Source organism: Psammomys obesus, unplaced genomic scaffold, assembly GCF_907164565.1.
Source record: "Psammomys obesus unplaced genomic scaffold, mPsaObe1.curated_primary_1811, whole genome shotgun sequence".
Lineage (NCBI taxonomy): Eukaryota > Metazoa > Chordata > Mammalia > Rodentia > Muridae > Psammomys > Psammomys obesus.
In genome coordinates this window covers 15,433,180-15,459,346 of record NW_026596166.1, presented here as the reverse complement: position 1 = coordinate 15,459,346, position 26,167 = coordinate 15,433,180, and the positions used below count along the sequence as shown (strand labels likewise).

Here is a 26,167-nt window from a genome sequence, read left to right as displayed (position 1 = left end):
TTTATAAACATGATTGTTCCTCTTCAACAGTACTATTGATACTTTGGACCAAATGACTCTTTTGTGGGACTTTCCTGTGCTCCGAAGGATGTTAATCTCCTGTGCTTAGAAGGATACAGTGTTTAGCAGTATCCTTGGCCTGTGGCAGTTGCTCCATGAGTCATGACAACCAAAAGTGTGTTTAGACACTGTCAAATACCACCGGAATTTAAAATTGACCCTTGGCAGAGGATGGCTGTTCTAGATTGTCACAATGCCAATATCAAACAAAAACAAAACAAAACCAACTTGATTACATCATTCCAAATGTCCATCAACAACATTTCAGAAAGCTTTAGCATTCGTGTTCTATGGCACAGGTTCTTTAGAGAGCCCAGGCTCTCTCAGCCTCTGTGCAGCTTATTGTGTTCTATGGGTAATTCTGCTTGCCCACTGGGCACCCTCACGTACATTTTGGCTACATTGAATTGATTAGCAAGCCTAGCCTGGGAGGCATTGAGAGCTCTCTTGATTCCCCGCGGGATGGTGGGTACACCCCTCTTGTTCTGAAGTTGCTGAATAATTATCCACTTTCCCAAAGAGAGGCTAAACTATAGAGGGGATATAATTAAAAATATCAAGTTATGTATTCTGCTAACCACAGTAGCAAATTTGGCTCTGTGCCTGAGCTTTCCTGAGAAAGAACCTGCAGTTTTGACAAACCCCTCTTGTGTCTGTATTAATCAAAGCTCTTGTGGTCAACCAGGGGTTTGACTGATACTTTCATGCTGGTAGAGCAACTTCGCTGGCTAAGAATAGAATAATAACACACAGAAGGGATAATAATAGACAGATGCAGTTCTAATGGCCACAGCCTTCAGCACGGAGAGCTTGTCAGCCTTGGTTAGGGAGTCAGCAGGCTGATTTCTTTTTAATTTGGGTATGTGCCACCTAAGATTTCACTTCTGCTTTGCATGGTGTAATGATCTGGCTGAGGAACTACGTGTCAAGTAGAAGATTCATAGACAATCTGGGTGTACTGTCTTCTCACTGTTTGGGCCAGATTTCCTTGGTCTACTTGCAGAGACTCTCAAGAAACTGGATTTAACAGTCCATCGAGGGAAGGCCTTTAAAAAGATCAGGTCTTAATGATTAGCTAGGTTTGGAGTTTTAGCTTTACATTGATTCGGAATTGCTTTGCTCTTTATTTCATTCTTATTTTCCCAAATGCATCCTCCTGTGTCTGGGCAACTGACCCTCCCTTTCCTATGGAAATACTAATGGGCTTTCCCTGTGGCAGCTATTCTCTCAGGCTTGATTTGCTCCAGTTATTTACACAGAGAACTTTTCTTTCTCTTCCTGACTTTCTCTTTTCTTGGGCCAATGGCATATCAGTGCTGTGCAGCAGATGGACAGATGTTAGCTGCTGCTTCAGCTCATGAAGTGCTTTCCTTAGTGATTTGAATTAGAGACCAAGGGGTTACATTATGTTTGCAAGACAAGCACATTAAGATCTAACCCTCCAAATGTGCCAGCTTTTTAGTTTACAAAGCTAGTGTATCCTTCCCTGTCCATTAAAGAAATAAGAGAATACAATTTGAAGGCTGGCAGTAAGATTGTCTGTGTTTTTGAATGTAAATTTATGCTTAAAGATTGAATTGCAAACTCATTCAAGAGCTTGATAAAGTAAGGCTGTATGTGATTAAATGGAAACAAATAGCAAACAATACATGGATGATTAAGGAACAGAAATGACAATTTTATGTATGTGCAAAAAAGCATGACTTTCAGGATGGAAAGAACTTATAAGTGAAAATAAAGAGAAAGTAGTTTGCAGAAGCTGAGAAATTTATAAATAATTGGTAGTGAGTCCGGATGTTACCTTTCTATAAGGAAAACTACAGGTAACATTCTACACCATTTTGGCCTCTCTGGACTGATCAGGGATGTGAAGGTACAACCACTGAGTGAAAAAAAGGAATCCTCACATTTCTATACAACCGTTCTTGAAGCAAAGCTAAGTTACCAGAGTTGTCTTAAATGTATTCATAGTGATTAAATAGCCCCAGAGAAGGGTGAAGGGTGTCCTTCCTTCCTTCCTTCCTTCCTTCCTTCCTTCCTTCCTTCCTTCCTTCCTCCCTCCCTCCCTCCCTCCCTTCTTTCCTTTTTCCCTCCCTTTCTCCTTCCCTTCCTTCTTCCTTCCTTCCTCCCTCCCTTCCTTCTTTCCTGTTTTCCTTCCTTCCTGTCTGTCTTTCTCTCTGTGTCTCTCTCTTTCTCCTTCTTTCTTTCCAATTTATTTTAAATTTATGTATTTACTTTATATCCTGATCATAGCCTCCTCACTCCTCTCCTCCTGGTCCCACCCTCTTCCCCATTTCCTCCTATCCTCCCTCCCTTACTCCTCAGAAAGCCCCCCCCCCCCCTTCAACCCACCCCAGGACATCAAACCACATTAGGACCTAGCTCATCTGCATCCACTGAGGCCAGGCAAGGTGTTCCCATTAGGGGGAAGTGATCAAAAAGCAGGCAACAAAGCCCATGTCATTGATAGCACCTGCTCAATTTACTAGGGGACCACATGAAGATCAAGCTGCCCATCAGTTACATACATGGCCTAGGTCCCGTCCATTCATGCTTTTTGGTTGGTGCTTCTGTATTTGTAAGCCCTATTGGCCTAGGTTAGTTGATTCTGTTGGTCTTCTTGTGCCGTTCTTGTCCCCTCTGGGTCCTTCTATTCTTTCCCCCCAACTCTTCTTCTCCTTGAGCTCTGCCTAACGCTGTGAGTCTCAGCATCTGATTCAATCACATGCTGAGTGGGGCCTTTCAGAGGCCAGACAGTTATGCTAGGCTCCTGTCTGTAAACATAGCAGAGCATCATTAATAGCATCAGGAGTTGGCTCTCTCCCATGGGGTGTGTTTCAGGTTAGGCCAGGCATTGGATGTATATTCCCTTAGTCTCTGCTCTGTCTTTATCTCTGCACATCTTGCAGACAGTGTAAATTTTGGGTTGAAGGTTTTGTAGGTGGATTGGTCGCCACCGTAAGTCCTGCCTGGCTAGAAGGCTTCTCTCTTGGAGGAAGCCCATCCTTGGTAGTGAGGTTACACCTTTTTTAGGAAGTTGATGAGTAGAGCTGGTATTCCCATAAAGTCTTACACTAGACAGCATATAATGCTTTGTGACTATGCTCTTGGCTATATGGCTGGCATTAGGAATACAGAGACTCAAATATGCATTTGTTTATGATACCATGGTGGCTATTAAGATGAAATAATACAGAACTCAGGCTGAAGGAGGCATTAGAAGATGGCTCACACAAATCATGAAAACCAAAAAGATAGTCTCTGAGAAGAGGAAACAGATTCTAAGAGTTTAGGATTTCTCTGCTGTGTGGTTTGGGGGTTGGGCAGGGTCATTTGGGTATTCGGGTTTGTGAAGAGAGGTCACATCTGTGTGTGTGTGTGTGTGTGTGTGTGTGTGTGTGTGTGTGTGTGTGTGATGTGTGGCCTTCTAACATAGATACATGTAGCTGTGACCTAATTTATCAGTGTACTATCTTGGGATTGTTTCTTTTCTATTAAAACCAGATTTTATTCTGTTTATTTTGATTTGTTTTATAAAATGCAGTAAACTCTCAAATGATACACTGGAAGCCTAGCATAGCAGCACGGCACACTTACATGAAAAGAATCACAAGGCTAGTTTATTTGATGAGAATACCATAAAAATGGATAACTATTGGGCACAGTTTAATATGGGAGTTAATTGTTGTTTGCTTATTTATTTGAAAATGGTATTTAACATAGCTGGAAACTAAATTCAGGTGCAGTTTCTAGTTGCTTTTCAATCATGGGCCAGTGAGAAGCAATCCAGGCCTGGGTTAAGATATGAAACGCTTTGGATTTATTTGGACTGAAATACTATTATGGGCTAAATAGATTTCAAAGCAATCTTGGAAGGGCTACGTTCTGAGTTGCCCTCCTGAGAGAGATGTGTAAAAGCAGCTTTTTGAAGCTTTTGTTCCTAACCTTTTATAAAAGAATGACAAGAATCACATTTTAAGTGATAGGTAAGAATTTGTTTTGACTAAAGGTAGCATATATATGTGTACATATATATATATATATATATATATATATATATATATATATATATATATGCTAAAGGTAGCATAAATATATTTGTGAGACAGGGTTTCTTTGTGTAGCTTTGTCTATCCTGGAACTCACTCTGTAAAACAGGATGGCCTTGAACTCAGAGATCCACCTGCCTCTGCCTCCCGAATTCTGGGATTAAAGGCCTGAACCACCACTGCCTAGCTAGGTTATCATTTTAATATAGGTCTGGGGTCAGAGCTCAGTGATAGGACACTGGTGTGGCAAACTCTAGGCCTGGGTTCAGTTTCTAGCCAAAAGTCGTCTTTAGCAGAAAAATAAGAACACATTCATTGTCAGAGTTTTTCCTGCAGCATAAAACAGAGTTTATGAAGCAACTTTGTCATAAAGCCAAGACAGGTCTATCAGACCATGACATAACATTCCATCAGATGTTAAAAGTTTGTCAGTTATGAGTTTATCTCCACAACAGAGCCATCAGATACACACGGGGCAACAACGTGCTCTTCCCGTTCACTGTGATCTGTGGAACTGGCCAGAGGCAGATCTGCTGGATTAAGGAAATTCCACTCATTATCTGCAAACCACTTCCTCAGATTTGGCTTCCTTCACAGCTCTTTTCCTACCCCCACCTCGCCTCACTTCATATTTGCCAATTACAAATCCCAGGTTGCAGTAAATTGGAGGGAGGCTGTTTCTCTCGTAAAGAAAAAGTGCACCAGAAAGATGACACAGACTTTAGCACGCTCGCTAACTCTGAGAATAAAGATACGCTTTAAAAGGACCGTGAATGAGACAGTGGCTTAATGCAATGCTAAGAAAAAGAACCCGGAAGGAGCTTCACATGCTTCCTGCCGGACTATAGAAGGTTGTGTTCTGTGGTGACTTACATTAATTCCCCTCTGCTGTAGCCTATAGGTTCCTCATTGAGATCTGACAGAGGGTCAGGCCTTTGCAATACTAGGAAGCCTTAGGGAAGGAAAGGCACTTTAAACGCACTGAAAAGGAACACTGAATGTGCTTTATTTCGGGGATGTAGCTCCCATACCCCTTTGCATTACTTTTTAAAAGGTGTCTCACTTGGGGCAGATTTTGGAGAGCAGACGGTAAGCTGGGATTTGATCCTTATCTGTTCCTTCTAGTGGTTGCTACTGCTGTTTCCTGTCAGCAGCCATTCATCTGATGAAAGCACTTCCTCTAGAGACATTTTAAGTACAAGCCTCATGCCTGATATTTTCCCTTCCATTTTATTCTATGTCTAGCACAAAGCTCAGCTTAATAAATATTTGACCTACAGTTTTGATTGATTAGCTGAATAACAAGTTACAAGAATAGTTATCAGATCAAATCGCCCCTGAACTCTTAAGGGATGGGAGGCTTCGGCTGTGATAAAGCAATCCGAAGGCCTGTAAATTTGGGCTGACAATTTTATCCATTATCTAGTTCTAGTAAAATGTCCCTCATTAGCATGGGTGGCTTGCTATCCAACTGCTTTCTTTATCAGAAGAAGCTATATTAAGTACTTCAGTCTATTCTTAGTCAGAGGACAGCCAAATCACCATGGAGACATATGAATATTCATTGAAAGTTCAAAGGGATGACAAGATGTAGAGCACAGAGAAATAGGAAACAGTGGAAGCATCTCTAGGGATAGAGTCAGAGGTAACCAGTAGGTGAGGATGCTTTTCCTTTGCTCACAGTCTTTTCCTTTCCATCCACAGGAAACATCTTTTCAGAGCAGGCACAAAGCTTTCTTGCCCTATTTTTAGCAAAGATGTTTTCCGCTAGCTCAGTACCAGGGTCATCAGAACAGAGACTTGTGTGATGAAACAGGAAGCTCCTGTTTGGGTTGAAACACCTTCTACCTGTGAAGAAGTTCTTAGATACAGGCTAAAACATCTTTCTTCTTAACATTTTTACTTCGCATTCAGACTGCTTTCTGATCTGTGTCAGATCAGAAAAAAAAAAAAAATTCTCACAAGTGCTTTATTATACCAGAGACCGGATGAGGCAGAAATCTTAATCCGGAACCACGCGTGCCCTTTCTCTTAATCTAGTTATCAATGTTTTTACTCCATGGTGACTCAGATGCACAGGAAGTCTTGAGCTCAGCTTCCTCCTCCTCCACCACTGATTCAGAAACCACCCATTTTTGCCACTGAGACAGACAGGGATGAAATGCTGGCAATGTTTTTCATTTCTTCCATGCTTTACCTCTGTTTCTAGAAAAATTCTAGAGCTTAACTTCTGAATTTTGTTCCTTCCTGGAAGTTATTTTTGTCCATGTGAAAAATGCACAGGAACCAGGGAAGCTAGCAGACTGCATATCATCGAGTATCTTTTCATAAGGGCCCTAATTGGAGTTTTTCAGTTTTACGTTGCCAGGGTGGTGTTGGTGGGAGAAAGGTGGCAGACTCATGCTTTTTAAAATTGCTTTTGCCTCTGCATGATTTTCATGAAAATAGGACAATATAAGGCCCTCGGTAGGTAAAAAAAAAAAAAAAAAAAAAAGAATAGTGTGCATGTGTGTATATATGTGTGTGTGTGTACACTCATGTGTATATGGATGCATGTGTAAGTGCTGTAAGTGCACATGTGTTTGACATGTGTGTAGAGGTCAGAGGATAATGCTAATGTTATCCTAGGTTACCTTCCACTTTTTGGTTGAGATAGTGTCTTAGCCTGGAAATTCTCCATGTAGAGCAGGCTAGCTGGCCTGAGAGTGTCCAGAGATCTCTCAGCCTCTACCTTCCATTCACATGCTGTCATGCCTCATTTTTATGTGGATTCTAGAGTCCAAACTCAGGACTTCATGCTTGAGAGGCAAACTTTTTTTTTTCAACGTCCCCTAAGCGATCTAGCATAATAACTACACAGTATTTATATTTTATTAGAATACTCTGAGTGATCTCAAGAGGAATCTAGGGAGTGTGATGGCTAATCTGCATGCTCAGTTCCAGTGGATTTAGAATCACCAGGAAGACAAACCTTTTCGGGTATCTGTGAGGGTGTTTTCAAAGAGGTTTCACCAAGTAGAGAAGACCCACCCTGAAGATAGCCAGCATCATCCCATAGGCTGAGACTCCAGACTAAATAAGAAAGAAAAAGAGGAAAAGTAAAAAGTGAGCTGAGTTTTTGACATTTTTTCTTTTTTCGCTCTTGGTTGACGCCATGGACCAAGCTGGTCTTGTTGCTGTGCCTTCCTTGACATCTTGAGAGCATTCCTCGGAACTATGAGGCAAAACAAACCCTTCTTCCTATGAGTTGCTTTCTTGTCAGGTATTTGGTTGCATCAATGAGGAAAATTAATGAATACAGAAAGTTGGTACTGGAAGTGGGGCTGTTTCTATGGCTACTTGAATGTGGCTTTTGGGAACTATTTAGCAGGAGAAATTTATGAGAGTTTCTTTCTTAGTCAGGAGAAACTCTGGAGTGATAAGAAGAGCTTAATGGTAGGAATGTGGAAAACTAGAATGCCTAAAAGAATTGTCATAGAATGAAGAATGTGCTAATGAGATTTAAGAGAGGAATGAGGACTCTAGAGGAACCGAACCCCAGACCTTTCACATTATATTTCTATGAGAAATCTGGCTGCATTATGTCTTGAAAATTTGAGTGAGCCTGGATTAAAGAGCTACAGGTTAATTTGTTTGGTGGAGGAAATTCAAGACAGAATAGCATTCAGGCTGAGGTATGGTCCTCTCCACTGCTCTTTTTTCTGGTTTGTAGTGAAAGAAAGCAGAAACATAAGGAAAATATGCAGTTTGGTGAAGAAAGTAGAATAAGTGAGTTAAAAGTTGGGATCAGAAGAGTGCGGAGAAAGCATCTATAATTATTAATAAATGTTATTGAAACTGATACTAGCACTTGTACTAGGGACCATTGGAGGGAAGGTTCTTGAAGAGTCTAGTTTATAAAAACTCAATTCCCATCAAAATACCAACTCAATTCTTTTCAGACCTTGAAAAAGAGATTCTCAGCTTCATATGGAGAAACAAAAAACCCAGAATCTCCAAAACAATCCTGTACAACAACAGATCATCTGGAGGTATCTCCATCCCTGATCTCAAGCTCTACTACAGAGCAATAGTAATAAAAACTGTATGGTATTGGCATAGAAATAGAAAGGAGGATCAATGGAACCGAATAGAAGACCCAGAAATAAACCCATGTACCTATGAATACTCGATTTTTGACAAAGCAGCCAAAACCATTCAGTGGAAAAAAGATAGCATCTTCAACAGATGGTGCTGGTCTAATTGGATGTCTACATGCAGAAAAATGAAAATAGATCCACATTTATCACCCTGCACAAAACTAAAGTCTAAGTGGATCAAAGACCTCAACATAAAACCAGATACACTAAATCTGTTGGAAGAAAAAGTGGGGAACAGCCTAGAACTCATTGGCACAGGAGACAACTTCCTGAACAGAACTCCAACAGCACAGGCTTTAAGAGCAACAATCAATAAATAGGACCTCATGAAACTGAAAAGCTTCTGTAAAGCAAAGGACACTGTTGTCAAAACAAAACGACTGCCTACAGATTGGGAAAGAATCTTTACCAACCCTTTATCTGACAGAGGGCTAATATCCAGTATATATAAAGAAGTAAAGAAGCTGAAAAGCAACAAACCAAGTAATCCAATTAAAAAATGGGGAACAGAGCTAACCAGAGAATTCTCTGTAGAGGAATATAGAACGGCAGAGAAACACTTAAAGAAATGCTCAACGTCATTAGCCATCAGGGAAATGCAAATCAAAACAACCCTAAGATTTCACCTTACACCCATCAGAATGGCCAAGATGAAAAACTCAAGGGACAACACATGCTGGAGAGGTTGTGGAGAAAGGGGAACCCTCCTCCATTGCTGGTGGGAATGTAAACTGGTACAACCACTTTGGAAGTCAATCTGGCACTTTCTCAGACAACTAGGAATAGTGCTTCCTCAAGACCCAGCTATACCACTGCTAGGCATATACCCAAAATTTGCTCAAGTACACAATAAGGACATTTGCTCAACCATGTTTGTAGCAGCTTTATTTGTAATAGCCAGAACCTGGAAACAACCCAGATGTCCATCAATGGAGGAATGGGTACAGAAATTGTGGTATTTTTACACAATGGAATACTACTCAGCAATCAAAAAAGAGGAAATCATAAAATTTGCAGGCAAATGGTGGGATCTAGAAAAGATCATTCTGAGTGAAGTATCCCAGAAGGAGAAATACAAACATGGCATATACTCGCTTATATAGACCTAAAAGATATGATAAACATAATGAAATCTATACACCTAAAGAAGATAATCAAGAAAGCAGACATGGGGTATGATGATCAATCCTCATTTAGAAAGACAAATGGGATATGCATTGAACATATGACAGGAGTCTACCGCAGAAAGCATCTGAAAGACTCTACCTAGCAGTGTTCCAAAGTAGATACTAAGACTCATAACCAAACCCTCTGCAGAGTGCAAGGAATCATATGAAAGAAGGGGAGTTTGATGTGGAAAGGATAGGAGCTCCACAAGGACCAAACATATCTGGGCACAGGGTCTTTTCTGAGATGGACACTCAACCAAAGACCATGAGAGGATAAAACCTAGAACTTCTGCTCAGATGTGACCCGTGATAGCTCAGTAATCAATTGGTTTCCCATAGTAAGGGGAACAAGGACTATTTCTAACAGGAACTCAATGACTGGCTCTTTGACCTCCCCACCTCCCAAGGGAGGAGCAGTACTGTTAGGCCACAGAGGAGGACTTTGCAGCCAGTCCTGAAAATACCTGACAAAACGGAGTCATATGAAAGGGGAGAAGGTCCTCCCCTATCAGTGGACTTGGAAAGGGGCAGGGAGGAGATGAGGGAGAGAGGGTGGGATTGGGGAGGGAATAAGGGATACAGCTGGGATACAGAATTAACAAAATGTAACTAATGAGAAAAATAAAATTTAAAAAATGCAAATTAATTTGCAAAGAGAATATAAGAATGTAGTTGAAGGTGTTCCCTATGCAAAAACAAACACCTTGGACAATGTTTTCTCAGATTCACAGTTTCCGGGGTACACAGAAGCACAGAAGCAGAGGGACATAACTACATTTAAAATTGTCAGCTGCTGGTTTTGCAGTCATACAAAATGCAAAAATTATAGTCATGGAGACTTGCACCATGACTTTCCAAGGTTCTGGAAAGCCACGAGGCCATGCCCCGTATGGCAATGTGGGGTTCTCTACAGGAAGGCCCTGAAAGGCCATTCCACGAAGCTGTGAAGATGAAGCAAACATTGCAATGAAGACTGATGAGAAAGCTGTCAGCATGGAGTAGAGCTGGCCCATGAGAGATGATATATGTGTTGTGGGCAGCAGAGCTAGTTACATGGGATTTGAGTTACATTACACTGACTTAAATTACAACGTTATTTGAACCCAGATGATTTTACCGTAAGTCCTAGATGTCTGACGCCGGCTGTGGGTCTTGGTGTTCATGCTGCTGGGGTTCCATTTTGCTTTGTTCTGATATTTTCTTGCTTTTTCCTCATTCCTCTCTTTGTGAATGGAAATGTTAACTCAGTGCCATTGTATGTTGAAACTTTTCATTTTATAGGGGCCATCTTAGTTAGGGTTTCTATTGCTGTGTATAGACACTATGACCACGGCAACTCATTTAATTGGGGCTACCCTACAGTTCAGAGGTTTTGTCCATTATTGTCTTGGTGGGAAGCATAGCAGCATGCAGGCAGACACGGTGCTGGAGAGGTAGCTGAGAGTAGCTTAAGATGTCTAAGGGTTATACACAGATTACAGGCTGTTGCATTTTTTTTACTAAATGTATATGGGTGTTTTGTCTGCATGTATATCTGTACACTGTGTTTATGCCTGGTGCCTGTGGAGGCTAGAAGAGGGCTTTGGATCACCTGGAACTGGAGTTAAAGTCAGTTGTAAGCCACCATGTGGGGTCAGGAGCTTGAACCTGCATCCTCTGGAAGACTAGCCATTGCTCTTTTTCTTGTTAATTATTATTTTTTAAACAATATACTCTGATCATATTTCCCTTTTCTCCAACTCCTCCCAGGTCCTTTCCCACTCCCTACTCACCCAACTCTATGCCACTCCTCCCTTTCCCTCTCTTTTTCAAAACAAAACAAAACAAAACAAAAAACAAAGCCACAAACCAAAAAATAAAATAAAAAATAAATGTGTTTTGTGTTGGCGAGCTACTCCTGGGTATAGGGACTGCCCTGGAGTGTGCTTGATATACACAGTGACACTTCACTGGAGAAAACTAATTTTTCCATTGCTGTTGGGGAGTCATCTTTCTCCAAGATGGGAACCTTGGACAACCAAGGATCTTAATATCCACTGAAAAAGGAACTTTGTTCTCCAGTTTTAAATGTTATCTTGGATGCTTACTACCTCTGTCTGCTAACTTAGGCCTGGTCCTGGAAGCTTCTAGCCTCCTTACAATCTAATCTAGGCCTAGAATGTTTTCAGCCTCTGAGTCTTACTGCTGAAGTCTTTCTAGTTCTTTCTGAACTCTGGTTGGCTGGCTCACTCAGCTGTACTGGCTCAAACTCCTTCAAGCTGACTGGCTTTTCTTGCTTCTGACTGAATTTCTCTGCTGGTTCTCAAACTAACTCTAGCAATGGGCTCTAAACTTCTAGCTCCTTATTATGCCAAATGTTTCTCTGATTTGTCACTTTGTCTGCCTCTTAATTAGACATCAGTTTCCTTCTACAAAACTATCTTTATCTACATTGTTTGGGATTAAAGGTGTGTACTAAGGGTGTACTGTATTCCAGCCAGAGGGATTAAATGTGTGCTGGATTAAGATTCCTCTACAGTTCACAGGGTCATATCCTCTTGTATATGTGTTGGGGGTTGGTCTGATGCTTGTATTTTGATGCTAATTACTGGCCCACAAGATCTTGTTACTGCCTGACTAAACTTATCCCTGTTGTGTAAAGCCGCCTAAGACATTATACCTGAACAGTTGATTAAAGTTTTTCTTTTGAAGCTACATATAGAAAAAAAAAAAAAAAGAGCTTTTAAGTAGCTGAGCAGATAGCTGGACAGGGCAGAATGGGGGTAGGCATGGCTCAGGTTCCCTGACTTTGGGACAGGAGAATCATGAGAGACAGACTTGACAGAAAGAAAGGAGGAAGGAGGATGCCAGGATGGGTTAGCATGGAGAAAGAACCACGTGGGCCTGGAAGTAGGACTCTAGTAATGGTGTGGAAAGGCCCAAATGAAGAATAAAAGCAGGTGTTTATAAAAATATGGATGGAAGATATCCCAGGTGAGGATGGTTAAGGAGAATGGCATTGGATAGGGGCTGGGAGGTGGATGGGGAGGTTATTGAGATAGCGTGGATGGAATTATCTACCCACCCTAAGGTGTTTTTTAAGGCAATTATAAAATCTAACAAGTGTTTGTGTTTTATTTGATTGTGGTAGCAGGTTAAATAATATGCTGCCAAAATAATTATAGGGCAAATAATAACGTAATATAGCCCAACACCCTTTTAATTTACAACAAGAATGCATCTCTAGAATATACAAGCAGAATGTAGGTGCTACACAGATAGTTGTTACACTGAATCATTCAGGGACTAATGAGAAGGAAAAAAATCTCTTTGGTAATGTCACTAAAATATTTTTGATCCACAATTTTTGAAGTCTGTAGATATGGAACTGATAAGTACAGACTCAACACAATCTGGGAAAAAACATTGTGCATTTCAAAGAAAAGGATGTTAAAAAAACAAACAAACCCGGTTTGTTTTCTTAGAGAAATCTTGTCTCAGTCTCATTGTGACCTCAGTTATAGAAGAGTTAACAACTAATGCTTCTCTAAGCCCGTCATCATCACCTTTTCTTGGTGTGGGATGATGGAGGTGACACCTTGCTAGAGAGAATCTGTGTGCAGAAACATTTGCAGGGTGAGTGGCTCATAGCCTGGGAGCCCTATTTACTTACCAGACCGGCGAAGACAGGCTTCATTCTCATTTGGTTAATCAGCAATTTTTCTCTGCAGCAGAGGTAATTATAGCAAACAGTATTTAGGCAAGAAATAAAAATGGCCCGAGGTGAGGCTATTAAGACTCTGTTAATATCATTTAAGATTTAATAATGGCTTTTGGTGCTTTATTATAGGAAAGTACCATGCCGACCAGCTGACATCAGCACGGATGCTTGTCCTCATTAGCTTTAGGCCTGTCAGGACTGTGACTTTTAATTTTTGCCTTTCACTTCGCTGTGAAAATCCACATCCTCATGGTTACATGGAGCATAGAAAAGCATTAACTTTCCAGGAGGCTTAAGTGATTGGAATATTGGACTCATAGTTTTTCTTTTGAAGCCAGATATAGAAAAAATAAAAAAGAGAGCTGTGACCAAAATAGGGATGATATATTTGAGTATTAGCATTGGAAAGAGTGATTAGAAACTGATACAAATTTAAGTCTTGATGTAAAGGATAACTGGATTCTTAAAAATTCTATTATTTTTAATTAAAACATAATCATGAGACCAATTTTGTTTTTATGTACTAGAAATGTATTCACATTTGGGTTAAACTATGTAAGTATTACTTTTCTTTAGTGTGAGGACTTTCACTTTTAAGGATTAAGATATTTCTGAAATGTTACCTAAGTTCCGTGTGTAAAAATGCTAGATGTTTTTTTTTCATTCTTTTTTTTTTTTTTCTGGTCCTCTTTATTTGTAGGAGAGAATTTACTGTTATCCCATCTGTAAGATGTCAGTCAATAATTTGGCAACGTATTTTGAAGTTTTTGTCTCCGAAGCAAGAAGCATAACTTATAATGGAAACCGCACCCATGACAATGGGAGACCAACCACAAAACAAGGGCTTACCAATCGAGGATTTGTTGGGAATTGGACAGGAAAGGGAATACATGTGGCAGCATGCTGCAGAGCAGAACATTCCATAAGATGAATGATGTCATAGCAAACACCGCTCAGCAAGGCATGGTTCGATGACCTCAGGGCTGAAAAACGGTATAACATTGCCCAATGATGAACACTTCTCGTTAAGAGGCACGGTTTGTTGATTACAGATTAAATGGTACCACAGAGATTAAATGGCATCACATTCCACAAACTTGAGTTCATGGCCTGGGCGAAAGTCACAGCTATTTCCTCTGAACCTTGGTCTAACCCCACTGAGTCAGTCAGTTTCTGATAGGGCAGTTAAGCATTGTGGACAGGAGCTAGGGCTGCAAATTCAAAGCTTGGCTTTTGTACTTTAATGTGGGATGTGATACATGTTCAACCAGGTGCCGAAGTTCTGGGAGCAGTGTGTGAGCTGCTACGTTCATTTGGCTGCTGTCTCATGTGGCTGTTGTCAAGGCCTATCTAGGGTCAACCAGCATGGGACTTTGCCTCGGCGTTTAATTTAAAGCCGGGGTGCTGATTGTTTAAAAACCTGTAATGTTAAACTGGGTGGTGGTGGTGCACACCTTTAATCCAATCACTTGGGGGCTGGGGGTGGAGTGAGGCAGAGGATCTCTGAGTTCAGGGCCAGCCTGGTCTAAAGAGTGAGTTTCAGGAGAACCAGGGCTCCACATAGAAACCCTGTCTTGAAAAACAACAACAACAACAAAACCAAAAGCAAGCAAACTAGCAAACAAACAAACACAAAACCTGTAACGCTGCTATTACTAGTGAAAAGAAGCGGGGATATTCTGACTGGTAAGTTTGGATAATGACAGAATCATGGAGTAAGTTTTGGGATGGAATGAAAGCATAACACACAAATGTTAAAAGAAGTCACAGGAACGAAATGGAGGAGTAGAATTTTGAGACTGAACAGATGAAAATCGAGCTTGTTGTTAGTTCCATGTCACTCAGAGTCGACATTCTCTGGAAAGCAGGTCTCTTTTCCGAGGTTGAGATGTGAAGAGGTAATGCTGAGTATCTAATGAAGGCTTTCTGGGCGCTTAGCTCTCTAACTGCTCAGAGTAGCGTGATTTTTCAATGTGACCAGAAGGTGGCGCTGACAGCACACCTTTACCTTAAACTGCTCCTGACTTTGGCATGAATTTCTTGTTGAAAAATTTGCAATTAAAGGAAATCATGAAATTTACGGGCAAATGGTGGGATCTTGAAAAGATCATCCTCAGTGAGGTATCCCAGAAGCAGAAAGACACACATGGTATATACTCACTTATAAGTGGATATTAGACATGTAATAGGATAAACATACTAAAATCTGTACACCTAAAGAAGCTAAGCAAGAAGGAGGACCCTGGGTACGATGCTCAGTCTTCATTCAGAAAGGCAAATGTGACAGACATTGGAAGAGGAGAAAACATGGAACAGGACAGGAGCCTAACAGAGGGCCTCTGAAAGACACTACCTAGCTGGGTATCAAAGCAGATGCTGAGGCTCATAGCCAAACCTTTGGGCAGAGTGCAGGGAATCTTATGAAAGAAGAGGGAGATTGAAAGACCTGGAGGGGACAGGAGGTCCATAAGGAGAGCAACAGAACCAAGAAATCTGGGCCCAGGGGCCTTTTCTGAGATTGATACTCTAACCAAGGACCATGCATGGAGATAACCTAGAACCCCTGCTCAGATATAGCTCACTATCCAAGTGGCTACCCTAGTAAGGGAAACAGGGACAGTCTCTGACATGAAATCTGTGGCTGGCTCTTTGATCACCTCCCCCTGATGGGGGAACAGCCTTAGCAGGCCACAGAGGAAGAGAATGCAGTCACTCCTGATGAGACCTGATAGGCTAGGGTCAGATGGAAAGGGAGGAGGACCTCCCCTATCAGTGGACTTGAAGAGGGGCATGGGAGGAGATGAGGGAGGGCGGGTGGGATTTAGAGGGAATGAGGGAGGGGCTACAGCTGGGATACAAAGTGAACAAACTGTAACTAATATAAAAAATAAAAATAAAAGTTCAGAGCATCACTCTGTAGGCTATAACACAGTACTCACTGACTAGCCCAATTTTTAAATTACTTTTCTTTCCATGGTTGATATATGAGAGGTACATTAGAATTCTCCAGAGAAATAGAACCAATGTAGAACATTCTATTTCAACCTAGCAGTCTATTTGTCCATCTATCTATATGTCTATCTATCAATAAATGAATGTGTCTATCTGTCACCTCTGTATCTTTCATCTTCAACCTATTATTTAACTATGCTGCCATCTATCTTTTTATACCTATCTACCTACCTACCATCTCTCATCTGTTTACTTATCATTTATCATTGAACTGTCGCCTGTGTGTCTATGCACCAGTGTACCTATCATCCAACTCTCTTTTATAGTTCGTACGTATATATTAACTATTTCTTGTGGGCTTCAAACCCAGGCAAACCAATGGAGTGGTTTGAGAGACTAAAGACAAGACACATCATAATGTAAATTCTGGTCTGCGTAGTACAAAGGCACAGGAACCAGGATCCATGAAGGCAGGAGAAAAGTACTGTCCAAGCAAAGAAAAACAAGGAGGAAAAGAGCAAAAATCCAACTTTTATCCACTTTTCTATTCAAGTACCCAATGGATTGGATGAAAGCCACTTACACTGGCTGAGGCCATCTGCTTTACTCTGTCCACTGATCCAAATTTTAATCTGTTCCAGGAATACTGCACAGATAAAACAGAAATAATGTTTTATCATATATTTAGGCATTTCCATTAACCAATTAAACTGCCATATAAAATTTCTGGAACAAAACAAATATGTACTGGCATTCTTTATTATTGGAAGACCATCTTCTGCTCTGTGAATTCTACCTAAAATCTGTTCCTTAGTGAATAAACAAACATTTATGGAAGAAGTGCTTTCTCTCCTTCCCTCTGTCTCTCTCCCTTCCCTCTCTCTCTTTCTCTCTCTTAGCAAGCATTTTGCCACTGAATTGTATCTCCAGCACTTTTTAATTTCAAAAAAGGCTTGTTAACATATCTTAATTCTACATAATAATGGGTTCCATTATGACGTTTTACAGATGTATATAGAGTAATATAGAGTATTTTGATCATGTTTACACACACCTGTTGCACTCTCATGTCCTCTTACACTCCTGCCAATCTTTTTTCTCTTTCCAACTAGGTCCTCCCCCCTACCCCCTGTGTGTGGGATGATTGAGGGTCTAGCTGTTGATTTCTGGATTCGCCTTTTTTGGGCGAGTGTTTTGGTCCTTGATTTTGGTTTTCTCTCTGGATTTTTGGAGAGTATGATTGCTGTGTGTTGCCTGCTCAGCTGATGTGTTTAGACAGAATTGGAGGCTGGGTAACTGGGATTATTTGGGGGAAGGAAAGTCTTTGTGATCCACTGGGGATGATGTCAGAGAGGAAAAGAGATCACATCAGGTTTCTAGCTACAGAACTGGGGACGAGATTGGGGGGGTAGATCTCAATAGCAGCAGGAGAGGTGTGGGTCTGCCTTCAGCCTAGTGGTTGCCTTGGGAGGAGATGCCCCTGGGTTTCAGGGTGTGCCTGCTGGAGCTGGGCTCTGGAAGAAAGCAACAAATGGGAGAAGGGAATTTAGGAGTTTAGGAAGGGGTGGATTGTGGGATCCACAGGAGATGCGGGCAGAGGTGAGGGAAGGCTGAAGTTGGTATGCTATTGAAGCACTAGGTATGAGACTGGGAGATTGGGTCTGTGGGAACAAAAAGAGAGGAGAAGGTCTCCAGGGAGCCTACCTGCTTTTCTGGTAGGCATGATCTGGTATTTAGTAGGAAGGGTACTGCGCATTTTAAAAAGAAGCTTCTTAAACCAGGCATGGTGTCTCATGCCTTTAATCCCAGCACTTGGGAGGGAGAAGCAGGCAGATCTCTATGCATTTGAGGCTAGCCTGGTCTACAAATTGAGTTCCAGGACAACCAGGACTGTTATACAGAGAAACCCTGTTTCAAAAATACATCCCCCTCCAAAAAAAAAAAAAAAAAAAAAAAAAAGAAGAAGCTTCTTTGACTAAAGTTGACCACATCACTAACATATGGGTACAAAAAATTATTAAAAGACAATTTGACAAGCACATTATGTCCCTTTAGTAAAACAACAGGTGTAGCTTCCCCACAAGGGCTTATGAATTTCCCAGATGTGGGTTTTTTGTTGGTTTTACAGTATTATATAAGAATTCTTTCCCATGGAGGAGGCATAAAAATAAATTAGAAAGTGGTTGGTTTTCTCCACAACAGATGTGGCATTACTGTACCAGTGGGTTCCTATTGCCTGCCTGGTAAGCATTGTTACATATGAAATTCACAGCTGAGTAAGAATTGACTAAATACTGTGAGGAATTAGCAAGGGGGTAGTCAGTCAGGAAAAGAAAGATAAAGTTCCTACACAAAGACAATAATAATACCATTTGGAAAGGAGATGTTATGTTTTCCACATAACATCTGGAAGGGGCTTAACAAACAAGGCCATCTATCAAGCGGGGGCATCAATCAAGTCATGGCTATTCTTTGAGTTTTCCCATTTTATTTAAACAACACCATCTGTTTTGGCGGGGTTTTCAGCCTTGGCAGAGGAACCAAATGTGGGAAAGGAGATCAAGGGGAAAAGGTTCTGGGGGCCCTAAAATAGAGTAACTCAGAGTGCACTTGGTACTCTACCTGCTCTGGAGTTTCTGCCTGAGGTGCATGGAGTTGCTTTCAATGAATGGGTGTTGTTGCCTTTTCTTTTTTCTTTTTTTTTTTAATTTTCTTTTTTTCTTATCAGTTACATTTTATTAACTCTGTATCCCAGCCGTGTCCCGATCCCTCATTCCCTCCCAGTCCCTCCCTCCCTCCCTCATCTCCACCGTGCCCCTTTCCAAGTCCACTGATAGGGGGGACCTCCTCCCCATTCATCTGATCCTGTTTTATCAGGTATCTTCAGGACTGGCTGCAAAGCTCTCCTCTGTGGCCTAACAGGACTGCTCCTCCCTTGGGGGTGGGGAGGCCAAAGAGCCAGTCATTGAGTTCCTGTTAGAAATAGTCCTTGTTCCCCTCACTATGGGAAACCAATTGGTTACTGAGCTACCACAGGCTACATCTGAGCAGAGGTTCTAGGTTATATCCATACATGGTCCTTGGTTGCATGTCAGTCTCAGAAAAGACCCTGTGCCCAGATATATTTGGTCCTTGTGGAGCTCCTATCCTTTCCTCATCAGACTAACTCCCCTTCTTTCTTATGATTCCCTGTACTCTGCCAAAGGTTTGGTCATGAGTCTTTGCTTTGAAAACACTACTAGTTAGAGTCTTGCAGATGCGCTCAGTAGACTCCTGTCATACATTCAATGCACATCCCATCTGTCTTTCTAAACGAGGATTGATCATTTTACCCCATGTCCGCTCTCTTGATTATCTTTTTTAGGTGTACAGATTTCATTAAGTTTATCATATCTTATAGGTATATATAAGTGAGTATATACCGTGTTTGTCTTTCTCCTTCTGGGATATTTCACTCAGGATGATCTTTTCTAGATCCCACCATTTGCCTGCAAATTTCATGATTTCCTCCTTTTTGATTGCTGAGTAGTATTCCATTGTGTAAAAATACCACAATTTCTGTACCCATTCCTCCATTGATGGACATCTGGGTTGTTTCCAGGTTCTGGTTATTACAAATAAAGCTGCTATAAACATGGTTGAGCAAATATCCCTTTTGTGTACTTGAGCAAACTTTGGGTATATACCTAGCAGTGGTATAGCTGGGTCTTGAGGAAGCACTATTCCTAATTGTCATAGAAAGCGCCAGATAGATTTTCAGAGTGGTTGTACCAGTTTACATTCCCACCAGCAGTGGAGGAGGGTTCCCCTTTCTCCACAACCCCTCCAGCATGTGTTGTCCCTTGAGTTTTTCATCTTGGCCATTCTGATGGGTGTAAGGTGAAATCTTAGGGTCGTTTTGATTTGCATTTCCCTGATGGCTAATGAGGATGAGCATTTCTTTAAGTGTTTCTCTGCCATTCGATATTCCTCTGTCGAGAATTCTCTGGTTAGCTCTGTTCCCCATTTTTTAATTGGATTACTTGGTTTATTGCTTTTCAGCTTCTTTAGTTCTTTGTATATACTGGATATGAGTCCTCTGTCAGATAAAGGGTTAGTGAAGATTCTTTCCCAATCTGTAGGCAGGCGTTTTGTTTTGATGACAGTGTCCTTTGCTTTACAGAAGCTTTTCAGTTTCATGAGGTCCCATTTATTGATTGTTGCTCTTAGAGCCTGTGCTGTTGGTGTTCTGTTCAGGAAGTTGTCTCCTGTGCCAATGAGTTTGAGGCTCTTCCCCACTTTTTCTTCTAACAGGTGTAGTGTGTCTGGTTTTATGTTGAGGTCTTTGATCCACTTGGACTGTAGTTTTGTGCAGGGTGATAAATATAGATCTATTTTCATTTTTCTGCATGTGGACATCCAGTTGGACCAGCACCATTTGTTGAAGATGCTGTCTTTTTCCATTGAATGGTTTTGGCTTCTTTGTCAAAAATCGAGAATATAGGTGTGTGGGTTTATTTCTGGGTCTTCTATGCAGTTCCATTGATCCTCCTTTCTGTTTTTATGCCAATACCATGCAGTTTTTATTACTATTGCTCTGTAGTACAACTTGAGATCAGGGATGGAGATGCCTCCAGATGATCTGTTGTTGTACAGGATTGTTTTGGAGATTCTGGGTTTTTTGTTTCTCCATATGAAGCTGAGAATCTTTTTTTCAAGGTCTGTGAAGAATTGAGTTGGTATTTTGATGGGAATTGCATTGAATCTGTAGATTGCTTTTGGCAGGATGGCCATTTTCACAATGTTAATCCTACCAATCCATGAGCACGGGAGATCTTTCCATCTTCTGAGATCTTCTTCAATTTCTTTCTTCAGAGACTTGAAGTTTTTCTCAAACAGGTCTTTCACTTGTTTGGTTAGTGTCACCCCAAGGTACTTTATGTTATTAGTGGCTATTGTGAAGGGTGTTGTTTCCCTAATTTCTTTCTCGGCCCTTTTGTCTTTGGTATACAGGAGGGCTTCTGATTTTTTTTGAGTTGATTTTGTATCCTGCCACTTTGCTGAAGGTGCTTATCAGCTGGAGGAGTTCTCTGGTTGAATTTTTGGGGTCGCTCATATATACTATCATATCATCTGCGAATAGTGACACTTTGACCTCTTCCTTTCCGATTTGTATCCCCTTGATCTCCTTTAGTTGTCTTATTGCTCTGGCTAGGACTTCAAGTACTATGTTGAAGAGGTAGGGAGAGAGTGGGCAGCCTTGTCTTGTCCCTGATTTCAGTGGGATTGATTTAAATTTCTCTCCATTGAGTTTGATGTTGGCTATAGGCTTGCTGTATATTGCCTTTACTATGTTTAGATATGTGCCTTGTATTCCTGATCTCTCCAAGACTTTAAACATGAATGGGTGTTGGACTTTGTCAAATGCTTTTTAAGCATCTAGGGAGATTATCGTGTGGTTTTTTTCTTTCAGTTTGTTAATATGGTGGATCACATTGATGGATTTCCGTATATTGAACCACCCTTGCATGCCTGGGATGAAGCCTACTTGGTCGTGGTGGATGCTATCTTTGATGTGTTCTTGGATTCAGTTTGCAAGTATTTTATTGAGCATTTTTGCGTCAATGTTCATAAGAGAGACAGGTCTGAAGTGCTCTTTTTTTGTTGGGTCTTTGTGTGGTTTAGGTATCAGGGTGACTGTTGCTTCATAGAATGAGTTTGGTAATGTACCTTCTGTTTCTATTTTGTGGAATAGTCTGAGGAGAATTGGTGTGAGCACTTCTTTGAAGGTCTGGTAGAATTCCGTGCTGAAACCATCTGGCCCAGGGCTTTTTTTGGAGGGGAGACTGTGAATGACTGCGTCAATTTCCTTGGGGGATATAGGGCTGTTCAGTCTTTCTACCTGATCTTGATTTAATGTTGGAAGATGGAATCTATCAAGAAAATTGTCCATTTCATTTAGGTTTTCAAATTTTGTGGCATATAGGCTTTTGTAGTATAACCTAATGATTGTTTGAATTTCCTCTGTGTCTGTACTTATGTCACCCTTTTCATCTCTGATTTTGTTGATTTGGATAGATTCTCTCTGCTTTTTAGTTAGTTTGGCTAAGGGTTTGTCTATCTTGTTGATTTTCTCAAAGAACCAGCTTTTTTTTCATTGATTCTTTGAATAGTTTTATTTGTTTCTAATTGATTGATTTCAGCCCTGAGTTTGATTATTTCCAGCCTTCTGCTCCTCTTTGGTGTATCTGGTTATTTTTTTTCTAGGGTTTTCAGTTGGGCCATTAAGTTGTTTGTATGTGATGTTACGAATTTCTTCTTGCAGGCACTTAGTGCTATAAATTTTCCCCTGAGCACTGCTTTCAATGTGTCCCATAAATTTGGGTATGTTGTGCCTTCATTTTCATTGAATTCTAGGAAGTCTTTAATTTCTTTCTTATTTCTTCCTTAAGCCAGCTTTCACTGAGTAACAAGTTGTTCAGTTTCCATGTGTGTGTAGGCTGTTTGTTATTTCTGTTGTTGTTGAAGTCCAGCTTTATTCCATGGTGCATTTCTTGGATGCAGCAGAATGTTGGATCCTGTTTCCGCAACCATTCTGTTAGTCTGTGTCTTTTTATTGGGGAGTTGAGTCCGTTGATGTTGATAGAAACTAGTGACCAACAATTGTTACTTACTTTAGATCTGGGGTTGGTGGTGCACTGAGTTTCATTGCTTGTGTTCTTTTGGTTTTTTTGTTGTGTAGTTATCTATTTCCTCTGTTTCCTTTGATGTAGTTGTTTTCTTTGGTTTGGAGTTTCCCTTCTAGTAACTTCTGTAGAGCTGGGTTACTATGTAGATATTGTTTAAATTTGGTTTTGTCTTGGAATATCTTGAATTCTTCGTCTATGTTGATTGAAAGTTTTGCTGGGTATAGTAGTCTGGGTTGGAATCTGTGGTCCCTTAAGGACTGTATGATTTCTGTCCAGGCCCTTCTGGCTTTCATAGTTTCTGTTAAGAAATCTGGTGTGATTCTGATAGGTCTACCTTCATATGTTACTTGGCCTTTTTCCCTTGCTGCTTTTAGAATTTTTTCTTTGTTCTGTAGGTTCAGTGTTTTGACTATGATGTGACGTGAAGAATTTCTTTTCTGGTCTAGTCTACTTGGTGTTCTGTAGGCCTCTTGTATGTTTATGGCCATCTCCTTCTTTAAGTTGGGAAAGTTTTCTTCTATAATTTTCTTGAAAATATTTTCCGGACCTTTGAGCCTGATGTCTTCTTTTTCTTCTACTCCTATTATTCTTAGGTTTTGTCTTTTCATGGTGTCCTTGATTTCTTGGATGTCTTGTGTTTGGAACTTTTCTGATTTTATTTTTTCTTTGAGAGACGTGTCAATTTCCGCAAGTGTATCTTCGGCTCCTGAGATTCTTTCTTCCATTTCTTGTATTCTGTTGGTGATGCTTACCTTTGTAGTGCCTGATCTTTTCTCTATGTTCTCCAGCTCCTGATTTTTCTCTATTTGTGTTTTCTTTATTGATTCTAATTCTGTTTTCATGTCTTGCACCATTTCGTTCAACTGTTTGAATGTGGACTCCTGCTTTTCAATGATAGCTTCTAATTTTTTGTCCGTTTCCTCTTTATGTATCACTAATTGTGCCTCTATTTCTTTGGGTATAATTGCCTGTATTTCTATGAGAGCTTTATTTATTTCTTCTTTATTTGCCTTCATTTGTGTGGACATTTCTTTGAGAGCTTTGTGCATTTCTTCTCTGTTTGCCTCAATTTTCGTGGTCATTTTTCTGAGAGCACGATTTGTTTCCTCTTGGTTAGTCTCGATTTCTTTGGCTATTTCTCTGAGGGCTTTGTTCATTTCATCTTTATGGGCCTCTAATAGCTGGAGAAACATAGTTTTAAGGTCATTTTCTTGTATATCGAGTGAATTGAAGTGTTCATTGTTTTGTGGGGTTGCTGGTGAGGTCATTATGTCCTGATTTTTGTTGGGAGTGTTCTTACATCTGCCTCTAGCCATCTGGGTATTTATAATCCTCCCTGTTTGTTCCTCGATTGTAGTTCGGGTTATGATTCTCTCTTTCTGTTTTCTGGACTGTTTTTTCAGGAAGATGAGAGAGGTTCACTGCTTTGGGAGTGTGCGCTGTGGTTTCAGTTTTGCCTAAGTAAGGAATGTGATGCTGGCACTATTCACATGTGCTTTTAGCGGGCGCAGTGTGCATGCTCGGATTCTCTGACTATTGCAGTGGCCTGCAAGCCACTATTACACAGTTCTGACTGAGATCCAGGGATTGTTTGCCTGGATTACACTGGTGGACCCGTAAGGCAGAGGCTTCAGTGTTGGGGTTGCTATCCCCAGAATCCCTCTGATGCACACAATAGGGGTGTGGGTGGCAGGGATCTCATCTGATTGCTTCTGTGGAGAGGCCCTGGGTCTGGGGCAATCTCTCCCTAGAAGGCTCACTCACTCTCTTGCAGGACCAGTTGGAATGCACAGGGGTTCCCCTTGCTCACTACTCTGTGCTTTGGTCCTGCTGCGGAAGTGCATGGGTAGGCTAACAGTCAGCTCTGTGACACTGTGGCCGCAGGACTTGGTGTCCACCTTTCCTGTGTGCTGCCTCTCTGTCCTTTCCCTCTGCCAGGAGGGGTTATATTGACTGGTCCCTGGGTGGTGCGGGAAAGAGTTAGGTTGAGTGTACTCAATCCCAGATCCCAGGGCCAGATCTCCCTGCCAGAAGCAGCCTGGCGGTAGAATCTATGTTTGCTGATCCCGAGAGAGTACCAGGTGGGGTTGAGTGTCCTCAGATCCAGAGCTTGGGTTTCTCTGCTAGGGGCTGCTGGGTGAGCTAGAGAGAAGGTGCTGTGTCTTTGGCAAGCTGCCTCTCTGTCCTTCTCCTCTGACCTTCCCCTCTGCTAGGGAAAGCTTATGGAGGTGCTCTCAGGGGAGTGCCAGCAGGGGTTGGGGCTTCTCAGTCGGATCCTGAGACCTGAGCTGGCGTTTCTCTGCCAGTGGTCGAGGGGGGCGCCGATGATAGAACTTGTTGCTAGACCTTATTGCGCTGGACCCAGGATAATCTCAGGACGTGTAGAATGACCACAGTCCCAGATCCCGAGCTGTAGTTTGTTTGCTAGGAGCAGCCAGCAGCACTGGAGTTCCGGCACTGTGAAGCCGCTGTGCGCCTCTTTATCCTTCTGCTCCGCCACGGCAGGATTATGGTGGTGTTTGGGGGAGTGCCCGAAAGGATTGGGTTTTCTCAGCCCCGATCTCGGGTTGGGGTACAGACAATGTGGTCTGTGGCAGATTCTACTGTTCACCTTTTGCCTCCTCCCAAGAGGGAGTAGGGATTTTGAGCTGGACGCACAGCTGCTATCCGCCCGCGGCGGGAGCTCAGTTGTGATGGCGGCAGGTACCCGTGTTCTGAGAGAACTTCCAGGGAAAGACTAGGTGACCCATGACCAGTCTGGCAACTTTCCTTCCCTGTGGGGTTTTTTTGCGACTGGGACTCTCAGCCTCAGGCCCCCTTGTGCCCACCAATCAGCCTGGGAAATTGATCGTGACAAGCAGGCTTGCGGCACCAGCCCGGAGATCCAAACCCCGAGTTAGCCAGGTTCTCTTCTGGGTTCTGGCTGGGCCGCCAAGAGTGGACTGGACTGATTCCCACGCCGTGGGAGCCTCCCTTCACCTGGGAAACACGATAGCTGTTGTTTCAGGGCCCAGAGTTCAGTCTCCTGGTCGCTGTATGGAGTGTGTTGTCCTGCTTCTCAGACACAGTGTTCTCCCGGCGCCGCCATCTTGGCCCCCCCTGCCTTTTTTTAATATTCACTCATTTGTCTCTGGCTGTTCACTTCTTTGTTTACCTCTGGGAAGAATCCAGACACCACACCAGTCTATGGTGTGGACATTCTTGCAAAAATACTTACTTCTGTATCATGGCTGATACACTGAAAAAAAAACTTTTATTTTTGTTTGTTTTTTAGTTTCTCCCCCTTTGTCTTTGCTCAGTCAATTTTGAGCTATGGTTTCAGAAGAGTGATGTCGCAGAATAAGAAATAGATGCATGTTGTTAATGGCTTTGAATTTTGTGTTTCAAGCTTTTTGTGTGAAGAAGGTAATATGGGAATTAGAACAAACAT

General features: G+C 41.6%; 1 pseudogene; it reads left to right on the top strand.

Annotated features, from left to right (window-relative positions):
- Window positions 1-26,167, top strand: part of LOC129667658 (nascent polypeptide-associated complex subunit alpha-like) — a 56,508-nt pseudogene that overhangs the window by 20,987 nt on the left and 9,354 nt on the right.